At 30.8% G+C, this 20,199-nt stretch overlaps 1 long non-coding RNA gene across 2 annotated transcripts in view; it reads right to left on the bottom strand.

Moving 5' to 3' along the window:
- Positions 1–20,199, bottom strand: part of LOC142326627 (uncharacterized) — a 322,938-nt gene that overhangs the window by 117,695 nt on the left and 185,044 nt on the right. The gene's annotated exons all lie outside the window — the stretch shown is intronic.

Here is a 20,199-nt window from a genome sequence, read left to right as displayed (position 1 = left end):
AGTAAAAGATGTGGGTCAAATGATAATAATAACTGTGAACATCAGTGTCACTCGTTTAAAACGCCCTTAAAATTGCTTTAAAAAATAATAACTTCCTTTATTTTATTATTATTATTGACACAAAAAATTCTGACTTGGTTGGTTGGCAAAATCTTTTCATTAAGACGATATATATATTTTATATACATTTTTTTTATTTTTTATTTAATCAAAATTACAAAACAATAATAGTTATCATAATATACAAATACTTTGCTTATGAAAAAAAATTAAATAATATAAAAAAAACTCAAAATGACCTTAAATTATTGTGAATGAAGTAATTTTTTTCTTAAGTAACGCATGCCAATTTTTTTTTTTAAATTAAAGAATGAATAAAAAAAATAGTTTAAAACACTTAGCGACAATAAAAATGACGTAAGAAAAAAAATTCCATTCACGTAATTCAATGAATGTGTGTGCACGTGCGTGCGCACGCACACGCGCAAATATTATTAAATAATGAAATTTAAACATATATTAATTACATATTTAGTTTTGAATTTCAGGCTTTTTAAACCATTTTAAAGAGATTTAATGTATCGTGAGACCTTGCCGTTGGTGAAGGGGCTCGAGTGCTCAGCGATACAGAATAGCCGGACCGAAGGTGCGTGAAGATATCGGAGAGATATCTGTTGAGAGTCAGACTAAGGAATGGTTCCTGAAAGAGGGCAGCAATTCTTTCAGTAGTTATTAAGGGCGTAGGTCAGGACGACTTAAACGACCATATCAAGATCACTCAATCGTGTGAGTACTGCGCAGCTGATAGCAATGGAAAACTACAGCTGTTTTTATTTCCAAGAAAATGTAGCTCTCTGCATTTTCGTATAAAAATGATGGAAGCGTCTTCCTTGGTAAAATATTCCGGAGGTGAACTAGCCCGCCATTCGGATCTCCGGGTAGGGACTACTAACTAAGGAAGGGGTTACCAGAAAATTAAAAAATAACATTCTACGAGTCAGAGCGTGGAATGCTATAAATCTACAAAAGGGTGGTAGGTTAGAAAATTTAAAGAGGGAAATGGATAGGATAAATGTAAATGTAGTAGGAATTAGCGAGGTTCAGTGGGAAGAGGAAAACGACTTTTGGTCAGGTGATTTTAGAATTAGCTCAGCTTCAAATAATGGGCAGGCAGGAGTAGGTTTCGTGATGAACAAGAAGATAGGGAAGAGAGTAGAATATTTCAAAATGCATAACGATAGAATCATTGTAATAAGAATAAAATCGAAACCTAAACCGACAACGATTGTTAACGTCTATATGCCTACAAGCGCCCATGATGATGATGATGAGGTAGAGTGTGTATACGAAGCATTTAAACGCATACAAGGAAATGAAAATTTAATAATAGTTGGGAGATTGGAATGCAAGCATTGAAAACGGCAAGGAAGGAAATATAATGAGTGAATACGGGCTGGGCAAAAAGAATGAAAGAGGGGACCGACTTATAGAGTTTTGCACGAAATATAGTTTAGTAATTGCCAACACCCAGTTAAAAAATCATAATAGAAGAATATACACATGGAAAAAGCCAGGCGATACTGCAAGGTATCAGATAGATTATATCATGGTTAAGCAAAGATTTAGAAATCAACTCGTCGACTGCAAAACTTAGCCTGGAGCAGACATTGATAGCGACCATAATTTGGCGATAATGAAATGTAGATTGGGGTTTAAAAACCTGAAGAAAAGGTGTCAGATGAATCTGTGGAATCTGTTGAGAAGCTTGAGGAAGAGGAGTTAAAGAAGATTTTTGAGGACATCGCAAGAGGTCTGAGTAAAAAAGATAAGGTAGAAAATGTGGAAGAAGACTGGGAGAATGTTAAAAAAGGAAATTCTTAAATCAGCAGAAGCGAACTTACGCGGAACAAAGAGAACTGGTAGAAAACCTTGGATTTCAGACGATATATTGCAGCTGATGGATGAACGTAGAAAATATAAGAATGCTAGTGATGAAAAACGTAAAAAACACTATCGACAATTAAGAAATACTAAACAGAAGTGCAAACTAGCGAAAGAAGAGTGGATTAAAGAAAAGTGTTCAGAAGTGGAAAGAGAAATGAACATTGGTAAAACAGACGGAGCATACAGGAAAGTTAAGGAAAATTTTGGGGTACATAAATTAAAACCCAATAATGTGTTAAACAAAGATGGTACAATGATATATAATACGAAAGGCAAGGTCGATAGGTATGTGGAATATATTGAAGAGTTATACGGAGGAAACGAATTAGAAAATGGTGTTATAGAAGACGAAGAGAATGAAAGGGGAGAAACAATACTGAGATCTGAATTTAAGAGAGCATTAAAAGATTTTAATGGCAGAAAGGCTCATGGAATAGACGGAATACCTGTAGAATTACTGCGCAGTGCAGGTGAGGAAGCGATTGATAGATCATACAAACTGGTGTGTAATGTTTATTAAAAAGGGGAAGTTCCGTCAGACTTCAGAAACAATGTTATAGTCATGATACCAAAGAAAGCAGGAGCAGATAAACGTGAATAATACAGAACAAGCCAAACTAGCTATGAATCAAACATCTTAACTAGAATTCGGTACAGAAGAATTGAGATAAGAGTGGAAGAAGTGTTAGGAGATAATTTGGTTTCAGGAAAAGTATAGGGACAAGGGAAGCAATTTTAGGCCTCAGATTAATAGTAGAAGGAAGATTAAAGAAAATCAAACCAACAGACTTGGCATTTATAAACCTAGAAAAGGCATTCGATAACGTAGACTGGGATAAAATGTTTAGCATTTTTAAAAATTAGGGGGCGAATACAGAGATACAAGAACAATTGCTAACATTTACAGGAACCAAGTAGCAACAGTAATAATTGAAAGAAAGAAGCCGTAATAAGAAAGGGAGTCCAACAAGGATGTTCCCTTTCTCCGTTACTTTTTAATTTTTACACAGACTTTACACAGACAACTAGCAGTTGAAGACGTTAAAGAACAATTTAGATCCGGAGTAACAGTACAAGGTGAAAAGATATAGATGCTACGATTTGCTGATGATATAATATTTTTAGCTAAGAGTAAAAAGGATTTAGAAGAAACAACGAACGGCATGGATGAAGTCCTACGCAGAACTACCGCATGAAAATAAACAAGAACAAAACAAAAGTAGTAATATGTAGTAGAAATAACATAGATGGACCACTGAATGTGAAAATAGGAGGAGAAAAGATTATGGAGGTAGAAAAATTTTGTTATTTGGGAAGTAGAATTACTAAAGATGGACGAAGCAGGAGCTATATAAAATGCCGAATAGGACAAACGAGCCTTCGAATGAAACGGAAATGGCGAAACGAGCCTTCAGTCAGAAATATAATTTGTTTACATCAAAAATTAATATAAACGTCAGAAACAAATTTTTGAAAGTATATGTTTGGAGGGCGGCTTTATATGGAAGTGAAAATTGGACGATCGGAGTACCTGAGAAGAAAAGATTAGAAGCTTTTGAAATGCGGCGATATAGGAGAAAGTTAAAAATCAGATGGGTGAATAAAGTGACAAATGAAGAGGTGTTGCGGCAAATCGATGAAGAACGAAGCATTTGCAAAAATATAGTTAAAAGAAGAGACGGACTTATAGGCCACATTTTAAGGCATTCTGGGATAGTCGCTTTAATATTGGAGGGACAGGTAAAAGGAAAAAATTGTGTAGGCAGGCAACGTTTGGAGTATGTAAAACAAATTGTTAGGGATGTAAGATGTACGGGGTATACCGAAATGAAACTACTAGCACTAGATAGGGAATCTTGGAGCTGTATCAAACCAGTCAAATGACTGAAGACAAAAAAAAAGAATTTCACATATACTTTTTAATAACAACGCTTAGATTAAAAGCTGCTGCATTTTCTATTGCACCAGATTATCTTTAGCATTTTGCCTTTACAAACGCAGAAAAACGTTTTTCGAGAGTAAATTGAAATATAGATTTAGTTACAAAGTTTAATAAAATTATTTAAATATGTTATTTAAAAAAAAAGGTTACTTAGGACAATTTGAAGACTCTAGATAGATGAATTTTTAACCCACCGGTCTAGTGGTGAACGCATCTTCCCAAATCAGATAATTTTGAAGTGGAGAGTTCCAGCGTTCAAGTCCTAGTAAAGTCAGTTATTTTTATGCCGATTTGAATATTTGATCGTGGATACCGGTGTTCTTTGGTGGTTGGGTTTCAAATAACCACACATCTCAGAAATGGTCAAACTGAGACTACAAGACTACACTTCGTTTACATTCATTCATACATATTCTCATTCATCCTCTGAAGTAATATCTGAACGGTAATTACCTGAGGCTAAACAGGAAAAAAGACAAAAGGTAGATGAATTTACTTACTTTTCTCTGCCCATTTGTAAGAACCATCTGTATCGGCCCTTGATTATAAATCATGAATAATACTTCTATTCTAAAACATGATTTTTGTTACATTTCTTTAATTTTTAAATAACAAGTTTTTAAAAATTAAATAAAAATTTACAGCTGTGATTTAAAGTAGTAAAATTTAAAAACCTTTGTTTTTTTTAAAATCAAACTAAGAAAAGGAATAAGCTGTTGCTGCTTTTTTGAGATAATTTTCATGTAACATATTTTTACGTTAATTGACCGACGTGACGAAAAAGTAATACATACGAAGCGAGTTCTCCCAGAACTTCCGTAACATATTTTACTAGTGAAAATAGTGGAAAACGTTCATACTCATATAAACATATCTCCTAAAATGCTTCGTTTGCGAGTTACGGCTACTGAAAGATTTTTCTCAAATTTCAGCTACCCTGAAATTATTTAGGACGCAATTAAGGGATAGTATTAGCGATTTCTTATGGATTTTGACCAGAAAAACTTTGGGGCGAATACCTATAAATTGGGGTAAAAACCTCTGTTTTTATGCTTGATGTACAATAACTTTGTTAAATGGATAATAAGGACATTAAACTTTTAAAGAAAACTTGTAGAGAATTTAATTCTTAACAAAATGGTGTACGAAAAATTAAATAAAACAAAGAAAAGTTAGAAAAATCAAAGTAAATGAACAGATGAAAATCTAGAGATATGAAAGAAACTTTTTTTATTATGATAATTAAGCTTACGCCACGATAAGAATAAGGAAAAATATTTTTTCCAAATTTTCCTTAAGTAGTGTAATGGATTAGGGAATGTGGAATAAATAAATAAATAAATATATATATATATATATATATATATATATATATATTAGTAAGCTTACAGAGGAGAAATTAAAAGATGGTTGAGTTATTGGGCAGGACAGGAAATGAAATGAATGAGACAAAAGAAATCTAATTAACCAGAAAAAACTTGACAGTCTAAGTAAAACATACAACATTGACTTGAACAATTATTTTTTGATCTTTGTCATATCTTGTGGGGAATAAACCGCCTACATTCTCAGTTTCGTAAAATTTCATTACTCGAGCAATCATAAAACGATGCCAATTTTGGTATCATTCAGAAATATTCGGTTGGCAAATATGAATTACAGCACTTTAACAAATTAAAGATAGTATTAAATTCTTGCATATAAATTTACTAAATACCGAGAATCAATTAATTAAATAAAATTATTTACAACAATTAAATAAATTAAGAATTAATTTAAATGTCAGGAAACGATTTTTGAATTTATATGTTTGGAGTGTCGCTTTATATGGAAGTGAAACTTGGACAATCGGAGTATCTGAGAAGAAAAGGTTAGAAGCTTTTGAAATGTGGTGCTATAGGAGAATGTTAAAAATCAGATGGGTGGATAAAGTGACAAATGAAGAGGTATTGCGGCAAATAGATGAAGAAAGAAGCATTTGGAAAAATATAGTTAAAAGAAGAGACAGACTTATAGGCCACATACTAAGGCATCCTGGAATAGTCGCTTTGATATTTGAAGGACAGATAGAAGAAAAAAATTGTGTAGGCAGGCCGCGTTTGGAATATGTAAAACAAATCGTTACGGATGTAGGATGTAGAGGGTATACTAAAATGAAACGACTAGCACTAGATAGGGAATCTTGGAGAGCTGCATCAAACCAGTCAAATGACTGAAGACAACAAAAAAAACCGAGAATCAACAAGCATTTTATTAAATGTAATTCACTAAAATCATGAAAAAATTCCATTTTTTTTTTTTAGTTTATGAGATTTCAGTAGTTTTTAACATAACATTTTAAAATATTTAACAATAAAATTCATAGCAACGTAAGGTTATTAAAAATAATCGGTACTAAAATACAAATTAAGGATTAACGTAACTTAAAAGATGGCATTTGCAAAAAGTAACGTAAAAATTAACAAATTTAGGGGTGAAATAAGCATAAAGTTCACAAAGAAAGGTTAACTCGAATTTTCTTGACTATAGTAGGCAACTTTCATTTCACTACTGCATTCTATTCAACATAAATCTATTAAGTTCGACACGGTATAACTTACGTCTTAAATAAATTTCACACACTGTTTTGTCTTTTGTCTTAGACTCTATCACCTTTTTATATTACCTTCAATTACAAAATTTATTTCATAGTTGTTATAACAGCTGAACCACAATATACTTTATTTTTAAATAGCAACAAAACAAATTTAACATACAGCATTTATTTTCAAACGGAAAAAGAAACCAAAAAATATTTTATGAAACAATACAAAATTTGACAAATAAGGAGAATGTTACTTCTCATTATCAGAACTTTTTTAAAAACCGGGTAAGAGAAAAAAGTTTAAATATCTCTGATAAACTTTACATAAGAAAAACAATAAAATAATCTGACGGTTTTTTTAAAAACTGTAATAAGTAAAAGAATGATAAAAAAAACACATAAATTGGGGATAGTAAATAAGTTTTTAATTTTCTAAGAGGAAGTATTACGGAACTAAAGAGGTTCTCGAGTTATCCCAAACAAAACATCATTTGTCCCAGTTGAAAAAAAAATTACACTAAAAAATGGAACGGTAAAGAAGAAAATAGCTCTGAGAAATTTGGCAAACAAAATGGAATCGACCTATCATTTAACAAAAAATATGTGCAACAAAAATCTTTTTTCTATAAATGCAAAATGAAGTTATTTGAATACGGTAGTTCTGTAAAAGCATTGTACGGTGCAGAGTATTTGACAATGATTAACACGACGGATCTTTTAATAGAAATCCAAAAGAAACACGAGTGATTTTAAAAAAAATATTTGAATATTTTAAAGGATTATACACTTATTACAAACAGACGATCCAGGAAGGGAAATAATTTGGGAAATAATTCTAGAGGTTGAAATAAGGGAAAAATGTAATACAAACATATGTTCGAAAACGCTTTATTATCGATTATGATTAGCGAAAAATTTCTTTTGGATTTCAGTATTCCCAGTGAAATGAGGTCATAATGAAATTTTTAACGGGTTATATAAGGGGTAAACTCGATAGATACTTACGTTTTTTGACCTGAAAAAAAATAGTTTTTTTTTAGGTTTGAAATACAGTAACAATACTAAATGACTAATAAATTCGTAAATTCTGTATCAAAACTTGTAGGGAATTAATTCTGAGAAAATTGATGTAATGAAGTCTAAGAAAAACAAAAATCGAATTTTATTATTAAATCACAAATCCTAACGGAAAAATATTATGAATTTGTAAAATTAAAAACAACTGTTTTCAAACCTTTGAACAATTAGGTTGGCAACAATTGTATGCTTCGAAATTAAATTGAATCCGATACACTGTCGTCATAAAATTTTAGTTACCGAGTTAATAATAAACGTTAGGCGGGTTAGTTGTTTTCGACATAATTTTGGTTGTATTCAATTATTTTTGAAAATTAGGTTAATAGTGTTTTTGTGTTTACTGTACTCTAAATTTTTCCAATTGAATCTGTATTTTAAAAAACGAAATTCCGTTTTAACTTCATTTCGAAAAATGCCGCGTTTCTTCATTCTGCAGAATAAGCCGATATAATTTTGTGTACTTCTTTTGCGATTCAAATACTCCAGCTGGGGTGAAAGAAAACCGAAGTAGATATCCTTGCTTTTTCCTGTTTAGCCTCCGGTAACTACCGTTTAGATAATACTTCAGAGGATGAATGAGGATGATATGTATGAGTGTAAATGAAGTGTAGTCTTGTACATTCTCAGTTCGACCATTCCTGAGATGTGTGGTTAATTGAAACCCAACCACTAAAGAACACCGGTATCCACGATCTAGCATTCAAATCCATGTAAAAATAACTGGCTTTACTAGGACTTGAACGCTGGGACTCTCGGCCTTCCAAATCAGCTGATTTGGGAAGACGCATTCACCACTAGACCAACCCGGTGGGTTGAAGTAGATATCCTAGACGAATAGTTCCAAACCTTAGACATTTTTAAGAATGGTATACTTCCCAGAACTCATATTTCATCTGAACGTCAACCGGTACACGGTAATGAAAAATAAAACAGAGAGAAAACTTCAGGTGGTACAGATTTGTACTACAACGAATACGTGAAAGCAATAATTAACATTTATTCCGTTCATATTACTTTCGGACGAAGCTACTTTTACCCGTAATGGCATGAACACACAGAATTCACACCGTTGGTTTAAAGGAAACCCATATGCTGCAGTTGAATCAAATTTCCAGCAACGATTATCGGTAAACGTTTGGTTAGAATGATCGACAAAGAATTAATTAATAGGACCTATCTATTTATCAGTTCTGAAGTTATTTCCCTTTCCTCCTAAATCAGCCAGTATAAACTCCCCCCTCACAAAATGATTCACGAATTTTAACTCTCCCCTCAGAAATTTAAAGAAATGATTCACGAGAGAGGAGCTTTCATAGACCATATTTTAAGATCGAGTGATAACATTATTAAAAAAAAAAAAAAAATCGTTCTTTTATGTCTAATAAAGAAAAACTAAAAGAGTACACTGTAGTAAAGTTAAGAAAGACTTAAAAAGAAGCAGGAATACAAATATCGGAAGTTTTTCTACGAAGAACTTCCAAAACAAAAAAGGAACATTTAAGAAGAATTCAAGAAAAAATGGAATATTAACGTTAATCACGATAAATCAAAGCGCGTCACATTCGCCATGCGAAAGAGTGACTTTCCAAGTGTGTACATGAATGGTATCTTTATCACACAAACAGAAAGTGTACGGTACCTAGGACTTCACCTAGATCGGCGTTTGACCTGGAAGTGTCACGTGAGAATGAAAAGAAAACAACGAATGCGAAGTATAGGGAACTGCATCGGTTGCTAGAGAAACTCACGCCTCACGTTGCCCAATAAATGCAAAATAAAGTAACGAGAGCAATTGCAGAGGCACCATGGTTCGCACGGAATGATAAAATTCATGAATATCTGGAGCTTCCTACGGTTCGTGAGGTTAAGAGAAGCTACCAACGACTTGAAAATTACGTCAACCGCTCAGCAATCAATCTGCTTGACAACAGCAGGAACACCCGAAGGTTGAAACGTCTCAATGTGCTTGACTTGGTGTCTACTGCATGACAAGTTTGATAAATGACAACGCCGAATCTAGTGATATTAGTCTTGTTTACTTTATTTTTATTTTTTATTTTTTTGGTTGACTATTTATTTGTTTATTGATTTTTTCTTATTTATTAATTTTTTTATGGTTATGAAGTGTTGGCGGAAGTATTTTTCTAATGAACTTTTAGATTACTGCTTATTGTTAATTATTATTATGAATTACTTATTATGGGAGTTGTTTAAGAACCCCTCATCAAACAATTTACTTATGGAGCCAATTTTAAATATACTGGTTGTAAAACCAAAGAAAAAAAAGCGGAGATAATTAACAATTATCTCCGTTGAATCAATGGGAAATAAATAATAAAAAGTAATCCAAAAAAAAGTGTTTCATAACTTGTTTTTCTAAAGAAAAATTAAAAAAAATTTATAAACAAAGAAAAATTCCTAGACATAAAACTATTCTTTCATATTTATCGTAATGCTTTTTCTTTATAATTTTTTTTTTTGTTTCAATTATTATTATTATTTTTTTTTATTTCAACGGAGATAATTAGCAGTTATCTTCGTTGAATCAATGAGAAATAAATAATAAAAACTACCACAAAAAAACAAGTTTCATAGCTTGTTTTTTCCCAAGAAAAAAAAAATAAAACTGTTCTTTTACATTTATTGTAATGTTTTTCTTTATTTCTTTTATTTATTTCTCGTAAAAACATAATTTACTTTATTTATTTATTTATTTTTTTAATTAATTTGAAATACAGTTATCTGGTTTCAAAACATTTAAAAACAAATAATTAAAAAAAATTAAATAAAACAAAAAATATATTATTACAGTATAGTTTGTGTATGTCCACATTATTTATTTCGACTTCCTTTATATGTTGAGTATATTTTTTAATATAAAACAGGAGGTAAAAACCGTTAAGTGTTATTTGAAATTTCAGAAACACGAAATAAAAATAGATTTTTAAAAATGTATAAACAGTAAAAAAATACCCTCCTTTTAGGGCCTATCATTAAAAAATATCTCGATCTATTTAGGAATTAGTTTAGTTAATAATAGCAAAGTTCTAAATTGAAATTTTCTATAACGGCTATAAATAAACATTTTTAATTTTTAAACACAGAGAAAAATCCGTGAACTAATAAAAATAGGCAAAAACCAATACAAATTCAGGAGTAATAGAATTTTTACAAATACAATGAAACAGCATCAATACAATACAATGATATTCACTTTTATCAATATTATTTTACTGATCTAGTTATGCCAATTATATTCAAGTTTCAAGAAATAATGGTACAAATTTTATTGAGATTTGTCCACCCATTATAAAAACGTTAGTCAAAAAAAAAAAAAGAAAAAACAGAGAATAAGAGCATAGGTGGCTAATGAATAGGTTGTAGGAAATCACGCATCGCTTGTTCAATTCAACCTACTTCGGTTATCAAACTGTGGGCAACAGGAGGTCGTAATTAACAACGAAGATAAAAATCTATGTAATGATTACCGTTAGATACATCTAATTACGATTAATTTACACGAATACTCTATAACCAACAGTTTTCTTAATCAAGAACGGAAGGAGAAAAAAATTCTTGATTCATGAATTAGTTAAACCAATTTAACTATATAATGATGATAATTTTACCAATTTTCAGCTAATTATTTATATTCTACAAAAAATATTAATAAAAATATTTTGAAATATTGATAAATAAATATTAATGAAATTTACAACAAAAATTTCTTAACAAAACCCAAAATCAGAGATTACAAATACTATAATCAAACCGGAAGGTCTGTACGCATCAGAATTCATCTTCAGTTTAAAATTCACAGAAAAAAGAAACGAAAATCGTGAGAAAAATCCAAGGAGTAATAAAACTGGATAAAAATAAATACAAATTCAGAAGTAATAGAATTTTTACAAATACAATGAAACTGAGAAAATGTTAGATTCTATCATAAAAAGAAAGCAAACTTCTTGGGGCGCTGTTACAATAACAGGCTCAAAAACAAATCTTTAACTACATTTACAACATAAATAATGTAATTCAATGGATCTCAGAGGTTTTAAAAAGACTAAAAGAAATGAAAATATCTGAAGAAACAGTACAAGATAAACAAATTTCAGAAAAAATTGTACAAAATTTCAAGGATTTCCTAGAGGAAGTAAAAAGAAACCAACGTCTGGTCAGAAAAAATAAGTAAAAAAAAAGCGAGATAAGAAAGAGAAATCAATAACAAAATAATCCTCATCCGAAATCTTTGACATGATCCTCAGTCGTCAACTTGAAAAAAATTAAAGGAATAAAAATGGATTAAAGAAGATAAAAAAAGACTTAAAATTTAAAAATGTAACAGGAAAAGATATTAAAAATAAATATGAGACGCCTTTAAAACTAAAATTATGATGTGTGCAAATAAAGTAAGTTTCCAAGAGCAGAAGGCCAGAGAAAACGAAAAACAACATGCACAGAGAATGAAAATGTACTGGGAAGAAAAAAGCAACAAAGAAGAAAAAAGTAAAGGAGGTTGGAACGTGGTCCTAAAGTGACTAAAATGGAAAAGGGAATAAAAGAGAAATTAAATATTTCAAAATGTAAAATGGCAACCATCCCATATTATTCGCAGTCAAAATTTCATAATAATGACGTAAATTGGGTCAATGTTAACAGTAATAATCCGTTTTTTTTTACTTTTTTTAGATGTAATGTATTTGTTAACATACAAAAATTTCATAAAAAACGCATAAAAAATTATTTATCACTGCACATTCCATTTAAACGAAACTTAAACGATAATAAACTAAGAGAAAACAACAGACTGGACTAAAAGACAAAGAAAAAATACGAAAAATTCGATTATGTACCAAAGATGTATCCGATAAGTTGAACAAAAATAATTTAAGATAGATAATAAATAAATGAAAAACGAAATGACGTCACAAATGAATAAATAAAAATAATATTACTCAAGCAAGGATCAGAAGTAAATTAAGGAATTCTTGAAACAGCTTTGTTTATATAAGTAGTGTGTAGATATATAAAGGATTAAATATTAAAAAATAAAAATTAATGAAATTTACAACAAAAAAGATTTTTCAATAACACCAAAAATCAGGGAAACCCAATACGATAATCAAAACAGAAGGTCTGTACACATCAGAATTCATCTTCATTTTGAAATCAAATAAACGAAATAGAAAAAAGGAAAGAAAATCTTAAGAAAAATTCGAGGACTGACATCATGCCTTTCATATAAACATTAAAAAAAAAATTATTTTTACTTCATATTTCACTATTTCTCATAACCTTTGGTGCTTGTTTGAACCTTTATTAGATTGTATATAGTCGTACATAATTAAATAATCTCATATTGGAATTACCCCGCTCGTATCTAAATTCAAAATTTATATTTTAAATTGCTATCTAAATTTAGATAGGAAAGTCAAAGTATGTTACCGTACCGGTAACATAATATAACAGTAACTGAGATGATATAACAAAATAAATTAACTGTATGGTTTATAGAATCATATTCACGTTTTAAAAACAATTATGGTACGCTAAATTTAAAAATATAATACAAATTTATATTAAGAGATTATGCCAAGAACGGATAAATCTGGGTGAACGGATAAAATCCCTAAAACTTCAGTACAAGTACTTCATATACAGGTCACACAATAAAAAAAATCCCTTTCGGCACGCCGGAAGGTGGAGGTAAATTTCACCGGTGCTAAGTAGGGGATAAAAAAAATTTCCACCTTAAAGTTAAGAAAAACTTCATATTTATTCTATACGACAATAGTTGTATGTTAAGAAGTTTCATATGTTTAACATACGACAAACCTTCTTTTTCTTACAATTTCAGCAAAATTTGGTCATCTTTTGCCGTAAGGGTTGGTCATATCAAAAATTGTTTCAGACAAAGATTTTAGGTAATGTTTCGAGGACTAACGACCAGTTTAAACCGATTCGATACTGTGCCCATTAAGGAAGGTATAATGGTTTTTTTGTCTTCGGAACTCCACTTTTTCCACTCCCTGGGTCAATGGTTGGTGATATCAACAAACTTTACTTATATAAGTTTTAGGCTCTTATCTAAAGAATAGTAGGAACTTTAAACGAATTCGATATTTTACTTAATATGAAAGTTATAGCGATATTGTTTTTTTTTTCGAAAAAGCTCCACATTTCCACCCCCATAGTCCGATTTTGGCCATTAACGAACTCGACCGAGTTTGTAGATTTTCTAGAAAATCACCAAACAATAAACAGCGAATACTACTGTAATATGTTTATCGACAAAGTGACCAACAATGTTGAAAACACGACCTGGATCTCAACGCAAAGGTATCGTTGTTACACTAAAACGCACGACCATACAAAACTTAGGTAATTCAGCAAATTTCCTCTGGAAGTATTACCTTACCTCCCCATATAATCCTGACTTTTTTCTTTTTCTGTTCAGCCTCCGGAACCACTGTAAGGTATTACTGCAGAGGATGGATGAGGATGATATGTATGAATGTAAATGAAGTACAGTCTCAGGTCAACCAATCTTGAGATGTGTGGTTAATTGAAACCCAACCACCAAAGAACACCGGTGACCAAGATCTAGTATTCAAATCGTATAAAAGTAACTAGGATTGCCTTTACTAGAATCTGAACTTTAGAACTCTCGACTTTGAAATCATCTAACTTGCGATGTCGAATTCACACTACATCAACCCGGTGGAAGTTATACATTCCTGACTTGGCTCAACCGAATTTCCAATTGTTTGGACCACTCAAGGAGACGCTAAATGGTAACAAGTTAATAGCAATGACGATGTCAAAGAAAATGTGCTAAGTTGGCTCCAACATCAAGACAAAGATTTTTTTGCAGCAGACATAATAAGCTGATTCAGAGATGGGACAAACAAATTAATATTGATTGTAAAGATTATATTGAATAGTCATATTTAAAAAAAGACACGTTGATTAAATAAGCTGTTTTAGCTCCAGAGAAATTTGTTATTTTAATTACTATATGACCCTTACACACACTTACAAAGAAATACGTATATTTCAATATACTTAAAAAATTGATGAATGATGGACGCTATAATTTTTCCAATCCAAAAAACCAAGTTCTTCGACAATCGTAATTATAAAAGAACCTGCTTGAAAAAAGGATTTAAAATATAACTGCTATAGCATGTTCCGCAACAATACTGTACATAAAAAATATTTATAATAAAATAAAAATTAATATGAATAACTCAAAATAAATTTAAAGCGAATTAAGAATTATTAAATACTAGCAGACCCGGCATTGCTTCGCTGTTGCTAGATTTGAGTATATATGTGTATATACCAAATGAACACATATATAAATGAATACTATATATAATACATATATAAATGAACACAATTGAAAGTTTGATACAACATTAACAAAATGAACATTACGGAAATTCACAAAATGTAACCTCCTTTCTCTTTTACCCTTTCTCCCTTTTCATTTTTATCATATTCCCTTTCATTCCCCCATCTCTCTTTCACTTATTTTCCCACTTCCTCTTTTGCCCTTCCACCCTTTCCATTTACTTTTCCAGTTTCCCCCTTTTATTTTTTCCATTTTCCCCTTCTTCCTTTTTACCTTTTTTCGATTTTTCCCTCTTTCCCTTTATCGATTTTACCCTCTCTCCCTTTTTCCCCGCGCGTAAATCGGTCCAGTAGTTTGTTAGTCTATAGCGGACACACATATCGGAAACACTGAAATGGAATCGTAAAACAATTAGTGTAGCGTGTGTTGCTTTTACGTCCAACAGATAGCGGTTTTTTAAATAAAAAAAACACGTTTTTACCTGTCACAGGTATGAGATCTTAGGTATATAACCTCCGGAACCGGGATGGAGTAGGTATATAAAAACACGTGCGTATTCGAATGCAATGTTGTGTCAAAATTTCAAAGCAATCGATGAAGAACTTTCGGAGATTTAAGATTTTGAACAAACGAACATTTACATTTTTATATATATATATATATTTGTAATTATTATATTTATATAATTATTATTATTCACAAATATCTTTGAATTCCACTGGTCACATCCCAATTAAAAACAAAAATTAATTTGTAGAAAACTGTAAAGAAAAGAAATTGATCGTAGCTTCTCAGATTATTCCAAGAATTTCTGAATGCTCTGCAGATGGAAGAACAGCACAAAAATTATGAGCACTGATGGTTAATCAGATGTTACTTTATACGGTTTGTCGACATAACTATCTTCAAGCATTACGTATTAAATGAAAACCTAATTCTATAATGAGAAATATATTCAGCTCATTTAGGTTCGTCGACTTACAATGAAAAATCATATTTAATCCAAGTGCAAGATACTCTTTGGAGATTGGAAGTAGATTCGATTTATCCACTATCCGTCTATAGATCAATATTAGGTAATTTTGGAAGAAAGCTAACAGATCTGTCTACCTCTAATGATTCTGACATGCAAATATATTCTTCTACTATTCTAAACAAATACTATAACGACAACTTCAAAGACACAGGTTCATTAGCAAAAACAAGATTTTTCAAGTTTCAGTATTCTGACCAAGAAAATATAAAAATTCAACACGAATCTTCATATAAATTCAAAGGATGCACCATCTCTATCCCAATTACTTGGTATTACTAATCAAAGTTTAGAAAGCCTAAGAACAAAACTAGTCGCTGATCTAGTAATACATAATCCATCTCCTAATCTCCACGTCAACTGACTTTCTCAATTTTGTCCAGTAATTTAAATTTTTTTAAAACTGAGCAAGTACTTTTAACAAACTATATTGCAGCAATGTTCTTGCCTTCCTTTATTTAAACAGTTATTCTGGTTTGTGTATGTGGTGTTTTACATAAATTACAACCAGATATAATGGTAATCGGACTTAATATTATTAGATCGTGGATACCGGTGTTCTTTGGTGGTTGGGTTTCAATTAACCACACATCTCAGGTATGGTCGAACAGAGAATGTACAAGACTACACTTCATTCACACTCATACATATCATCCTCATTCATCCTCTGAAGTATTATCTAAACCGTAGTTACCGGAGGCTAAACAGGAAAAAGAAAGATATAATGGTTATAAAATATCCATTAAGAATAGTAAAGAAATTACTATTTATACACATTAATAGTAACGAAATAATACTTTCGTTCGTTTAACTTGCGAACAATAAGTTTACAGTTGCTGAACGAATAATTTTTACTCCTTTGTCTAATTGATCACTGAATTATTTATTTTTCAAATTAAACTTGACAGTATCGTAATTAAGCAATTTTACATTTAAAAAAATTTATTTGTGAAAGCCCTCTAACCGTTTCAGGAGATTATTTAACTATCACAAAATCAGAAATCACATGATTTTCTCCTTTTTCGCCTATCACAACAAAAATGATTTACTTATTTTCTGTATGAATTTTTTAAATAAAATAAAAATTTATTGGAAACGTTGGTTTTTCTTGGTAAATTATGGTTAATAGTGAAAATGTTTTTTTAACCGTCTCACATCACTATTCTCTATATACCGGGTAAGCAACTTCAAAACCGAACAGTGACGTCTCTAACTACAGTTATTGGAGTTTCACCTTTAATTCTGCTATTGTCGCTTTTGATACTAGCGCCACCATCGGCTGTAAATGTTACTCTCTCCTATTCTTATTTGTTGTAAACTTTCATGCTTCAGTACAGTAAAATTTTGTCCTTTCCATTGTTTTTTCTGAAATAACTTTTTCGATCGAGGAAAGGGTTGCAATAATGAAAGCGTTCTGGATCCTTTTTAAGAAAATGAGTCAAATATTCGCGGAAAATTTTCCGAACGTCAGTATCGAAGCAAAGAGTAACATACAACATTAAGTAAAAAAAATAACGTACAACGGAGTTGACTATAGACCCAAAATGAAATAGGCAATCTTCCATTGGACTTAGAGGCCATATTTGTTATCCAAGGAAGAAGTTCTGCCGGTCCATAAATAATGTAGTAAAATGCACATCTTGCCGTAAGATTCTACGCGATTTAAATTTGAACACATACTTAAAAAGTGTACAACAACTTAAAAATCAGATGTCTATCTGTCGATGGACAGACAGACCCGATGTTACATTTCATGTCTGACGAGACATGGTTTCATTTATCTGACCGTGTTAATTCACACAAATCAGATATCGATGCCTAAAAACTCGCCAGATGTTTGAGCCTCCACTTCAGGATGAGAAAATAAGTGTAAATTGTGCTATTTCTGTTAATCGGAAAGCGGATAGTTTTTTTGGGCGAATTGTCAGTACAGAAGAAGACTTTTAACGAAAACGAGACTTTAATGAAAAAGAATAAAGCTTCCTCCAACAAAACGTGGTAACACGTGTCACGCACCAAACGATTCATTAGCACGCGTTCATGCGGCTTTTACAGAAGAACTGTCTGATGACAGAGGGTAACGGTCTCTGTTTTTCCCAGATTTGTCTAGTCGTTGACTTTTCCCTGGGAACTATTTAAAAAATAGAGTTTACGAATTAAATCCCCGCCAATATCGATGAACTGAAGGCGAACATTCAACAAGAAATTGTTAACAAAAAAGTCTTGCATCAGATGATGTTCAATATGGCCAATGGAACACAAAAGTGCTTCACTACACAAGTTGCTCACTTCGAATATCTTTAGTAAAAATGTAAGATATGTATATATTTATTTATTCAATGCTCTATTCTATTTTATGTATTGATAAAATGTCATTAGATTTCTGGCCTTCCAGTACACTGTTCCATCAGACATATTTCTATAGTCTATCAGTTATTTACATACTCTTAAATATCCCCAATTCATAACAGAACCTTCACTACTACAGATAACACACAGAGGAGATGTTAGGATTTTCATTCCGAGTTCTTCAAAGTAGTAACCCGTAGTCATCCTGAAGACTACCTAAGATTTCCTTCGAGATATGCATATGTCGTGTAAAAATATGATGTATATAAACTTTTCCTAATTTAAATACAGAGTTTAAGTTATATTTTCATTTCATTCAATAAATGTTTCGTGTCTTAACTTTGTTTAGTTAATAGTAATTGTATATTAATTATTTATCTAATAAATGCTCGCTCGAATACTGACGCGCGTGTGTGCGCACACGCAAAAAAAAATAGAAGTTCAAAAAACTTAGAATTGTAGAAAATAATATTATTTCAAACAGTTGACACTAAAAAAAAAAGTAAAAGGGGGAAAACTGTCAAGTAAAACAATACAACTAATACTTCAAACATTTAAAAAAATATACTTTCTTAATTTGAAAATCTAATTTTTTCGATATTTAAAAAAAATCACATGAAGTTCCTTGTATGATAATAAATTAACAAACGTTAAGTAGAATTTCAAACTTTTTCAAGAAAATTATCTCATTTTTTAAAAAATTAAATATTTTGAAAAAACAATCCATAATTTTGTGTTACCTTAAGATATTTTTCAATACTTCAATTATTAGATCAAAGTTCCAAAAATTTAACTTTCTACGATAAACTTGTTTTAACATATATATATATAGATTTTGCCGTGAAAAAGTTTTCAGAAATCTGCAGAAATGGAATAAACATCGTAAGTGATGAGATTTATGATTAAATATGCAGAAAATACTGCATTAGTAAGCAACAATGAGGAAGAATATAAGACAGTATAAACAAAATTAAAGGTAAATTGCGGTATGAAAATAAACGAAATAAAAAATTAAACTTATGAAATGTAAGCGAAATTGAAACCGTAAAACTGAAGTATAGCTTAAGTATGAAAAACTAATGCAGATCAATTCTTGGAGAGTTAACTTAAATCGAATGGTAACGTACTCGTACAACTCATTAAATGTAGAATTACACAAGCAAAGCAATCGTTTAATAAAAATTATAAATATCCTGGACGTAAAATAATGTTACTTCGAATACTAGAAAACATATCATTAAAAGTTTACTTTAAGTATTTATATTTTTGTATCAGGGACTTGGACCTTAAAGAAATTAATAAAGAGAAGGCTTGAAGTTTTAAGAGATGTGGCGCTGGAGGACAGTTCTGAGGAATCCAGGGATAGAAAAAATGAAAAAATAGTTTTGAAAAAGGTTGAAAAGCGATCCTACAAAAAGAAGAAACAATAGTATTGGCCATTTTATAAAATATTCAAACTGGTTTATAAGATTTTTAGAATGGATGGAAAATTGTGAGAATACTACGACAAGAATACGTTGATGAGATCAAGGAAGGAAGGAAAAAAATACTAGACGATAAAAAGATAGAAGCTATACACTGAGAAAGACTGTGAAGCTCCTCCATCAATGGTTGAGGAGAGAAGAAAAATGAAATGACAAACCAAAATATCTTTCTTGCTGGAACGTAGAAAAGACTGGAAATTAAGCTTAATACAAAGCTACAGCATGTAAAATAATTAAAGTAAATGATAAAATTATTGGAATTCATGTCTTTTTTTACAACCACCTCTTAATTTAATCAGTGCAATTTCTACTTATTTTAAAAGTAGAAAAGATAAATAAAATTAAAATCAAAATATCAATATTTAATTGATAATATTCATTTAAGAATTTAAACATTAATTTAATACAAAAACCTCTACAATAAACTTA

This window comes from Lycorma delicatula, chromosome 6, assembly GCF_047948215.1.
Source record: "Lycorma delicatula isolate Av1 chromosome 6, ASM4794821v1, whole genome shotgun sequence".
Lineage (NCBI taxonomy): Eukaryota > Metazoa > Arthropoda > Insecta > Hemiptera > Fulgoridae > Lycorma > Lycorma delicatula.
Note: the sequence above shows the minus strand (reverse complement) of the source record. Positions and strands in the feature narration are given on the sequence as shown.